Below are 11,510 nucleotides of genomic sequence, written 5' to 3'. Positions count from 1 at the left end.
TCACGCGGGGAGACTGGGCGGGGATTTAAATTACGTTCACCTGTGAATGCAGACACGATGTCTGGATTGCGTTTACATTACACTGAGATCCGATCACAATGCGTCCTCGACTACCTCCGAACTAGGGTTGCCAACTTTCTGAAATGGAAATAAGGAAGGGGGGGGGGGTTTATATATTTATAGAATAGCAAAGTAGGCTTAATCAATATACAGGACTTAACCACATATATAAAGGCTATCATGATCATTTTGCCACAAATGAACCATGTATTTGTTTAGATTATAATACGTTTTATTTTTAACTTAAACAAATACAACATATAACATTCGAAACTCATCGGCTTAGACTGCATTTGAAGAAAAATAAACACAACAGTTTTCTGTATCCTTGTGCGAACTTATTCAATAGAATTAGACTTCTAGAATGTGCTTTTCGGTGCAAAAAATTTTTAAACATTTTTTTGGGAAGTTTTTCTTATCATAGCCTACAAATGTCTTCGGAAACACATTTTACTTGATTTACTGAAGCCTGTAAAATGCATTTGCAGCTGCACAGCTTGCACATTGAGCGTCTGGCTCGCTCAGGCTGCGCTGCGGCAACTGCACATCCAATGGCGTGGGCGCCTCTGACGTGCGACCAATGAGACAACTCTACGTCATTACACGTCAGAGCCCGTCAAGGTGGCGCCAAGTCCCCGAATTTGCATGCAGCGGGTCTTCGTTCATTCATCATAGTCTGTCTGACATATATATTAGAAGCTATGCGTCTGTCATGGATTTGCACTGAATTGATTCTCAAAAATACGGAACAAAGTGCGTTCCGTATCAGTTCAATACGGAACAAGCCTTTTATGTGTCAAATACGGAACGATTCCGTATTATACGGAACGGTTGGCAACCCTACTCCGAACCGGGACACGCTGATCGGATAACATTCCCATCAGATGTGCGTTTACACTTGTCTTTTCAATGTGTATGTGGACAACATCCGGAATTCCGGATACAGGTCGCATGTTAATGCCAAGTGTAAACGCAGCCTAAGTTAAAGGCACAATATGTAAGTTTTCGCCACTAGAGGTCGCTTATTCAAATCAAAGGTGTAGCTTGATGATGCCTTGATTTGGCGGGATCATGGGAGTTGTTGTCTTCACCTCTACAGCCGTGGAGAATACAGCAGAGATCATATTCATGGATGAGCGGTAATGTATGAAAGATTTATTAACGTTATGGAAGCCGTTGTAGCGGAACGAGCGATTGCTAATGAGAGACGAGCGCGACACACGAGCGGTGGAGCTTTTATTACACGCTTCCTCTTCATCCGTCATGCGTATGTGGGAAACGCAGCGCTGTTTATCATATTACACACATTTGAGTGTGATGAAAGCTGTTATAACCCAGACAGCATTTACATCTGTGCCAGGTCCGTTTTCGAATCAGTAGATTCGCGCAGCAGTCGCACTCAATATGCAGATCTGCACCAACTCTGCGCCAGACTTGTCTGTAGCTTCGACTGTGACAGTCCGTCCGGCGGGTGCGTCGCCGATCCGGGACAGCTGCGCAGACCATACGCGCCACAACTGAATTGAGTCCGCCCGGCGGGTGTGGACCGGATCCGCGCAAGCTGCGCAGACCGGACGGGCGCGGGCGCCACCCCGCATAAAGCCGCTGACAAGAGTGGAAGACTGCAGGCTGCACCGTCTTTGCTAATTGGTAAGTGCATTATACAAGTATAATTTAGTAAGTACATTATAAAAGTAAACTGGTGTTGATGTCATATTAGTCTGTTACATAATTATATTAAAAATAAAAGTTTACAAACGTTTACACTGACATTCTGACAACCTGAGAGACGTGTCAGATAAGCTGGGTAAGTTAACGGTAGTATAGCAGGCGGTTAGCTGGTAGTATAGGTTCTTTTAAACATCCACAACTAATGTGAACATAGGCTTTAAGGCTGAATCGGTGATATTTGCTTATTATTCACCAAAATTGCTGAATATCGTGTCCATTGTGTGTTAGCTGCAAATCATATAACTGCTAACCCACTAACGTTACCAGCGGTGATCGCTGCTAGCTAACGTACTGCAACAATAACAAATGAATGACTTCCCACGTCCAAATACATTAAACTAGTTCGACGTCAGTACCATATTAATTCTCACTGTATTATACCGGCTGTAGAGTGCGACATATGATATGTCGATACGTTAGCTATCAAACTACCTGCAAATTACTGTTGCTTACCTCCAGTTCGTGTTGCAAAATGGATAAACCATATTACCCACGTCTTCTAAGCCACTGCGATGTGCCTCTTTTATTAATTTGTTAAACAAGCTGTTTGTGAAATTATTTTTTCATTGTGTTCACATTAGATGGAGAAATAATTACAGAGGGATTTATGGATATCTACTTTTGTTATCCTGTAAATCAGAATATAGGCCTACTGTCTATGAATATGTTGCCCATACCCCTCTATCATTTATCAATCTTTTACTTCTCACTAATTTAGTCTTTTGTTTCCACAGGTGGGAATGCTGGCCTCCATTGGTGGAAGAGATACCAAAAACATCATAACCAACCAAGGCCATTATGGCTTGTAAGTATTTTAGATGCCCTCACTTTATTTAATCACCACTCTCTCATTCATTCCCTCACTACTCTATGAAGGTAAAAAGAGTATCAACACTCTAGCTAGAGCATGTAGATGTGAATTTGAGAACTTGTACAATAAATATTCATACTTGTACGTGAACATTTACACTCACAGCTCCAATATGAAAACCTGTAAAAATTAAAATCTGAAGTTGAATGTTGAAATTTGCACTCGCAGACAAAAGTCACAAACCTGTATTCTGAATTTGAAGCTGCAGACAAGCAGTCACAAATGTGTAAAATGCCTTTCACAGAAATACAATGACAGACACAAACTTGTAATATATATTTGCATTTAATCGCAGTACAACCTCAATTAGGCACTTGCAACTTCTCAAATCTGTCACTGCAATTTCAAACTTCGCACCTTGAATTTAAATTTAAACCTAAATTACTCTTAACTGCTTGCGTGAGGCGCGCCGCTTCTTTATTTAAATCTACCCTACTTTGTCAGTAATTTGTTAGTGAGAAAAATCTTAGACTACCTTATTAAAAATATTGCTTAAGTTAATAGACATATGCAGGGACGGACTGGGGCTAAAAAACAGCCCTGGACTTTCTCCCAAATCATCCAGCCATTCGCCCCTAGCCACTAGGATGTCCTGATACTATGCCACAATACTGTAACCTATATCAGACAAGGTATTCACAGCAAGTAATATCTTAAAAACAATGATGACAATTGGGGTTTTGTTTATTAATGAAGCCTCAGTCTTCAAATAAAAAACAACAAAATGTACAATGCCATTATATCTGCATTGAAAATAAAATACAAATAATGAAATGTCACTGGCTACAGAAACCCTAATTACACAAACTTGTAATTATAAAACATATAGTTACTATATACCAGGGGTCTCCAACCTTTTTGTGTGCGAGGGCTAAAGGGATAAAATAATCTAGAAGGGCTATACTCAAAAATATTTATTATACATATAACATGGTGGTGTTTTTTTACCTTACCTTTACTTTTAACTTTAACTTTTTTACTTTTCACCATCATATGCGAAATAATAAAATATCTTGATATTCTGGTTCAACAATTCCTGAAAAATTTGTAATATATATATATATTATTCTCTAAAAACCTATTGTAGCATAAACATTTAGTATAAATATTTAATGCAAAATAAATAAATAAACTGCCATAACTTCTAAACAAAAACATTACTGCATTACATTTAATAGCCTACATTTATAGGCCTACATGACTATTAATATAACAGCATTTTTAATATGAATACAGGCACATTTCTGCCAAAAAATTTGTTTTACTAAGTTACAGTTAATTCATAAGTTGTGGAGTGAAATGTCTTCTAACTGGTTTGTTCTTGGAACAATGTTTCACCTGTTTTTTTGCGTCAAGATGTTGAGAATATCAGCGCTGTTTAATCTGGCTTTTAACTAGCTTAAATCACAGCCATCTGTGGGTTTATAATAGAGATAGAGAATTCTGCACAGAATTGAAATGCTTCTCAGTGGATCGCGCAACTCTGAGTAAAAATGTTCGCGTGATCGAGATCAGTCCGCACAGGTGCTTCGGCCGCGATCGCAGTTTTTTTGGGCCGAGCTGATAATGATCCGCGCTGGCATTGCTGCCACCTACACTACTGGAGTGTGAAATAGATTAGTGGGGGGGGGGGGGGGGGGGGAACAGGTTATGACTGGGTGTGTGGCGGGTGGTGGGCCGGCCCGCCGGCCGTCCTGGAGTACCGGCCGTTCTGTGATACTCCAGATCACACAGATGGCCAGTCCGCCCCTGGACATATGTGTGTTTTAAATCACTAGTGCAGTGTCCATTCTCGGAGCAAATAAGCTCTGCTCGCGTGAGGCGCGCGCGCATCCCGCTCGCGCTGTTCTGTAGTTTATTAAAAGTTTATTAATTCTGAACGTGTCGCGTCTCGCCTGTCTATATCTATATTGCACCAAATACGACACTGCACTCCCTTGTGAAGTCATTTGGATGAACGGCTCTCGAAATAATCCAAATGCAAACGGACAGACAGACATAGGCTATAGAGATTCCGAAGCTTCGAATATTCGATGTTCATTACTACCGAAGCTTCGAAGCTCAAAAAATGGTATTCGGACCAGCCCTAAAGTTTTGATACTCTTTTACCTTAATACTACTCACTCCACACCACTTTAGTCACATTTATTATTATTGATTTGTGCAAGCATTTTACTATAATGTCATGTAATAAAGAATCTTTGAATATCGAATCTAATATTTACTTCTTTGTTTCTTTGCTTTGTGTGCTTTTTGTACGTCTTACAGGAGCAGTGAGGAAGAATCGCATGTCTGACAAAGCCACCGACACCGAGATAAACCAGTATACCATGAGGTTGTTTAATCTGGGATGCGACCGTGGGGGTGGCCACCGTGCCCGGTCACACCCAACTGATGAGCAATTAATGAGTTTAAAATAAAAAGTTTTTGAAAATTACAAATTGTCTGGGTGTTTGTGCCTTAATTCTCTGATAACCTAAATATGAATCACAGACCAGGGCCAGATGAGCCCCAGATGTAAAATATGAGTCAAGGATCTGGGCCAGATCTGCACCACATGTCATGGCATTAATAACTGTACTGGGCCAGTGCTGGCCCAGATCTGTCTCTGATCCGTAATTCCAACCTGTTCCGGTATTGGGCCGTTGGAAAGAATGAGCCCGGCCCAGGTCCGTTTAGCGGATCTGCGCCAAATGCTAATGAAGACCTGGCCCAAATACATTTTGCTGTCTGGGAATGCTTCATGTGTGTTTGCTCGGCGGCGGCTACTATATGAGACACTTGTTGCACACTGCAGTGAGCGAGATCGATATTAGACAGTAAAACACTCGCGGTAAATCAAGAAAACAAGGTTTAAACAAAAAGACTGACTGTGTTGAGCTTATATATAACAATGATTCGTTTTCTGTCGATGAATACAAACAGTTGCTCACCTGTCTAATAAAACACATAATATATTAAAGCATCTTTGGCGTTATGGTTTCAACAAAATAAAACCAAGAAAATCAAGGGTAACGCGGATATGATGTCATTGATAGGCGACGGTCCGTGTCGTGGTTAAAACTGCTTATTTCTCCGAGCAAACATTTAGGATAATGTAAAGTACACAAGTCAACAAAATATATAACATTGTTCTAGTGGTATTTGGAAATTTTGATCCAAAAATCTTGCATAGTGCGCCTTTAAGTGGTTTAAATGTATTTATATGTATATCTTCTGTGGAAGGCGTAGGATCATAAAATGTTCGTCCAATCATTGCATTCGGATCGAATCGGGGGTTGTTGTAGGAGGTTGCTAATAAAATGCTAAATCAGATAAATGTATAATAACAATTTTAGGAAAAAATAACATTACGATGTCTAGAAATCAATTTCAATAGTAACGTTACATTGGGTTTAATTTGTTTAAAATGAGATCTACTAATACATATTAGCGCGCGTCCGAGTGAAGACTGTATCCGCGCCACTGATCGCAGCGAAAACGAGCGCTTAGCTTGATTTCAAAACAACACATTTGAGCTCTAAATCGTCTCTTATTTAATAACGAACTAAATTAATGCTCTGCTAGTTAACTGGAGGTTTTTTTATTTAGTTGTATTAGGTACATCCGTGTCTCAAAATGTTTCAAAAAGTGGTGGGGACAATATCGACCCTGATAAAAAGTGGTGGGGTCATGTCCCACCCCCATATTACGTCTATGCAGACATCACACGTCATCAGTGCGCTCGTGCTGTGCAGAGTTAGACAGACGTCAGTCAGAAACAGCTGCCGTCTGAACCAAAACCACCAGCTTATGCTCATTCACACCATAACTACTGTAATCTGGAAGAGATGGAAACCCGTGACGTTAAACTCGGAGCGATTCGTGACTCGAATTGCGTTTCACTATCAATGCCTGAATGAATCTGCAGCAGTCAGGTGATACAAGAGCTCTTTAAGTTGTTTATGTTCATTATTATTGTAATGTAATCTGCTTTGAGACATGATGGAGTTTAACGCCGTCTCTATTGACGCTTTTCAGACTCTGCTGTTCGCGTTCATGTTTTGAAGGAGTCGTGGCTTTGGAGACGCACTGAAGGGAGGGAGTTGCACTAACTTTAGCTGGAAAATAACATAATTCAAGAACCGCTATAAAACCAAACCAATCTCTGTTACCTTAAATTATTGTAAGTTTATCTCTGTAAAGCTGCTTTGAGGATGACTTGACTTGGGAGGGATCTCATGCTTTCAAAGCTAACTTGCTATTGCTAGCCTCTCCGAAAATTGCCTAAAAATAAATGTTCCCTGTTTTCTTCATGCCTCACATTTCATCTGTAACTTTATTTGGGGCAAAATTGTTAAAATTACAGTCGTAGTTTGTGTACAAATGGATGGAAATCATTTTTACAAAACAAATATCTAAATGTGTTATAGTTATTATCATCATAGTTTTTTAAACAACAACTGATTTTGAGGTTAGTTGAAAGTCTAGGCCTGTGAGAAGAGTAAAACTAAATAACAGGCATTTGACAAAAAAAAAGAAACGATGAGAGCATTGTAAACAGGAAAGATAAAGTTTTAGTGCAACTTTAATCTATCTATCTATCTCTCTCTCTCCCTCTCTCTCTCAGGCGCTGACACGTATCTTATGAACCTCACTGAATCCCCAGCACTAACTAACAGATTACTAACCAGTATACTAGTACTAGTCTAGTAGTACCCCAGTGCCTGAAACCAGCAAAACGTAGTTTTTTCTCCCCCCAAAGCGCGTGCGTGTTTGCGCGCGCACGATTGGCAGCTCCACGTCGACATTCTTCCAGCTGCTGCACGGACGCGGACGCGCTTCATCAACAGTTACACGAGCTTCATCTGCTCAATCCTCCACAGGGCTTCTTCTTCTCCTTCTTCTGACAGAGACCGTGTTTCAGCAGAGCTTCTTCTCCAAACACACTTTATCCAGCGTCGACTGGCTCGTGCTGTGATTTGCTGCAGGTATGTTGTTCTTTTGACTCTTTTCTAGCTCTCTCTGGAAGTGTGCATTCACTCTCAGACTGTGCGTGTGTGCTTATAAAACCCTGTCACATCGACACTCATTGAGATATTCACCCACTGAAGCATTAAAGTAACTTGAATGGAAGTTTTCCTGTGGAAAGTAAACTACTACTTAAATGTCTGCGTGATGTTACGTGCAAATGCATGACATATGGTAACCTCAGTTCCCCCTTTCTTAACATTGTGACTTCTCTTTTAGTTTGTGAAGTGATATTTGTGTGTTAAGTTTCGATATACTCCGGGATGACAGACTTGATCTTGATAGACTAATGCACCGCTCCACAGTTTTCGACACGTCAGCTGTTCTCGGCTGCCCCAGTTGTTAACTGTGCAAATAGACAGAGTGGAAGGGCGCATTCAATATTTAAATCGGATTTTTTTTGTGACACGTTTCATTTTATTCTTCTGCGCTTTGGTTTTTTTTTTGTTGCATGCACTTAATTTGCATGGATCGTGCACGTAGCTCTTTTTCTCCATATGCACCGTAGGCCGCGCCATATGTGTTCATCATTCATGATCTGATTATGTGCATGTGTGAACGAGTCCACGTTTATGCATCTTATCCATCATTTAAATTCTTCTAATAGCCATTACTGAGCTCGAGGAGTTTCTAACTTTCAGCTCCAGCTCAGAGATGCTTTGATCAGTCTCACCTGTCAATCATCTTTCATTCTGAGAAGTATTATAACTGTTACCATGCACTGTTAAAAATTGCCACCTACTTAAACTTCAAACTAAAGTTCACTTGCTGCCTTAATTTTAAGTATGCCAAATCAAATGGTCTGTTCAGCTATATTATTTATATTTATTTATTAGCCTATATATATATATATATATATATTGGTGCTGTCAAATCGATTAATCACATCTAACATAAAAGTTTTTGTTTACGTTCTATATATGTTAGTGTGTATCTGTATGTATGTGTGTGTGTGTGTGTATATATATATATATATATATATATATATATATATAATATATATATATATATATATTATATATATATATATATATATATTATATATATATATATATAATATATATATATATATATATTATATATATATATATATATATTATATATATATATATATATATATATATATATATGTGTGCGTGTGCGTGTGCATGTAAACTGTATATACACACACACATATATATGTATATAAGTAAACAACTTTTATGTTAGATGTAATTAATCGATTCCACAGCACTAATAAATGAATATATTTGCTTATATATATATATATATATATGAGAGATAGATACAAAAATTCATAACTTAATCGAAAAACACATGTTGCTATGACTTATTGATGATCACACCATTTCTTTTCTACAGTGTATAAATAAATAATTTGTGATGCGAATGAGAAATGTAACGTGTCTGTTTCTCTCGTACAGAAGGGTTTCCCTGAGAAGAAGAGAATCGGCGAGCAGCGCTGTGGCTTTCCAAGTAAAGTTCTGTGATACACTCCGACTCTTAATTGTTTGCAGTCAGTGCATTACAGAACTTTGTTTTGGGAGTTTAAAGCTCAGGCCTGGAGGAAACAATCAGTCCATCTGGATGAAGCTGTAACGGCGTTAAACTGATCAGCCTGTGTCCTTCAAACAGCACACACAAATACACATCATTATCATCATCATTACAACATGCTCATTCCTTTATTTACAACTGCTAATGAACATCCTTTGAGTTTGGGAATCACAGATGCGTTGATGTTTTGTTATGTTATATTGATTACGTGTTATTTATATGATCTTTTCCCAGAATGTTTTCTCCAAGTGTTCAACTAGCATAGCAGAGGCTATATACCGCAATCGCTAAATATCTAAAAATAACCGTTGCACAGTAACACACCACTTTCCAATTAAACATTCCATTCCATAACCTCAGGAAACACAAAAAATGTGGCTTTTTCCATTGTTGTAAAGGCAATGTATCCCATATTTGCAAGGCGGTGCAGAGAAAAGCACTTTAAATGGAAAGGCTTGGAGGTTTGTGATGACATCATCAGGCGACCGCGTGTCTCACGGTCACGTGACTCTTAAGGGTCATCTGCTCTTAAGACGGAGAGAACTTTTTATTGACACTGACAAAACAGATTTCCAAGTGTAAAAACTGTTCCATGTGTCTGAAATACTAGTATGCAATATGCAAAGTATGCATCTGGGAAATAAATGTGAGAGGTTTTGTTGAAGTGTATTTTAAAGCGCATCTGTTATTAATTAGTCAAGCACATAAAGATTGAAACTGCACCTTTTAACCTAACAAGAGTGCTTAACATATTCAGAATAATCGTTTACAAACACGTTGACAGACTACTACACGCACATATATATCAGTAAGTGTAGTATCTTGATAATGTAATGTTATCAAGTCATTTTCTGATAATTTAATGTTGTTTTAAGTCCCCCTGTGGTGAAAATCCATATTTTAACGTTGTTTATGTGTCTATGTGGTGTTTTTAATATGATTTAAGAAGTGCAAATTCATGTTGACAGCATTGCTGAGTATTTTCTCCTTAAAACTGCAGTGAATCAAAGAGTCTCAAAAACACGGTTTGAAATCGCTGGTGTTTCTGACGTCACAAACTACCTTTTAACCAATCAGATTAACGTGCCAGCGGGCTTTAGCATCTCATTAACAGCGAACTAGCAGGGGAGCCTCGAGAGATGCCAGGTTATCCTGGTATATTTTCTGTTGATATGAAAAATCGAGTAGATTTTGCAATATAGGATGTATATTATGATGTTATGAACTATATTATGCCTTTTTCCACTGACGTTCTGAGTTGTTCAAAGCGTTTCTGATGATTGTTAGAAGGCAAACTGAGAACGGGAACAGTTTGTGTAACATTAGCAACACATTATTAGCTGTTTGATAACATAGTCAAGCAAAAGGCTAATCATATTAATTACCGTTATGTGTCCGACGTTGTAAAGAGCGATATCATTGTGCAGCTTTTACCTCAGTTGCCCTGGTGGATCTGTGAGCTGGCGTGAGTGGAGGCGGGGCTAATTAGCATATTCATAGCACCGCGTTTACTACAGGAAGCAAGGGTGTAGTGTTACAATCTTGAAGACATTTTTTCAGGGGAAAAAAAAGTTTACATATGTCGTTTTGGTGATCAAAGATGAGTTTTAAGGGATAAGAACAGGGGGACTTTTAAGAGATTAATTTATTCAAAATGACTATATGTGACATTTGATAAAAAGAAAGAACACCGGGTAAGGAGAACTGCTATTTATTTAATCTCTTCACCTCCAGACTCTTGATGTTCTGTAAAGACATGTAATCAGTTAATAATCCTCAGCTATCCTTTGAAAGGGATATTTAATCCAAAAATGCAAATTTTGTCATCATTTACTCGTGCTCATGTTCTTCCAAACCCTTAAGACCGTTCATCTTCGAAACACAAATCAAGATCTTTTTGATGAAATGCGAGAGCTTTCTGTCCCTCCATTGACAGCCACGCAACTACCACATTCAAGCCCCAGTAAGGTAGTAAAAACATCATTAAAGCTGCAGTCCGGCATTTTCCTCTTTGTCGCCATCTCTGTTCGAAATCTGCAATTGCAGTCATTCGCGGAATTATCAACTTTACGTGGGTTGTGCCTCGGCACGGCACAGCGCGGATGAACACAGTGTTTGAGGAGAGTGTGTGGCTGTCAGTCAACGCACCGGTGTGGATACTGGCATTCAGAATCACAGATTATTCTTTTTGGAAGTATGACCAACATAAGAATATTCACGGGAAAATGTCATCCGAACAAGTAAGTAACATCCACCTTTGTTCTGGTTCTGACATTGCAGT

At 38.8% G+C, this 11,510-nt stretch overlaps 2 long non-coding RNA genes across 2 annotated transcripts; both read left to right on the top strand.

Moving 5' to 3' along the window:
* The first annotated feature begins 1,649 nt into the window (after positions 1–1,649).
* Positions 1,650–4,985, top strand: LOC130078486 (uncharacterized). Its single transcript, XR_008805931.1, has 3 exons — positions 1,650–1,737; positions 2,526–2,596; positions 4,931–4,985. It is a non-coding gene; the product is annotated as an uncharacterized LOC130078486 (long non-coding RNA).
* Positions 4,986–7,385: 2,400 nt separating this feature from the next.
* LOC130078489 (uncharacterized) lies at positions 7,386–9,898 on the top strand. The gene is made up of 2 exons (XR_008805932.1): positions 7,386–7,632; positions 9,097–9,898. It is a non-coding gene; the product is annotated as an uncharacterized LOC130078489 (long non-coding RNA).
* Positions 9,899–11,510: the final 1,612 nt, after the last annotated feature.

Source organism: Rhinichthys klamathensis, unplaced genomic scaffold (genome assembly GCF_029890125.1).
Source record: "Rhinichthys klamathensis goyatoka isolate OS25496 unplaced genomic scaffold, OSU_Roscu_1.1 h1tg000889l_1, whole genome shotgun sequence".
Lineage (NCBI taxonomy): Eukaryota > Metazoa > Chordata > Actinopteri > Cypriniformes > Leuciscidae > Rhinichthys > Rhinichthys klamathensis.
Note: the sequence above shows the minus strand (reverse complement) of the source record. Positions and strands in the feature narration are given on the sequence as shown.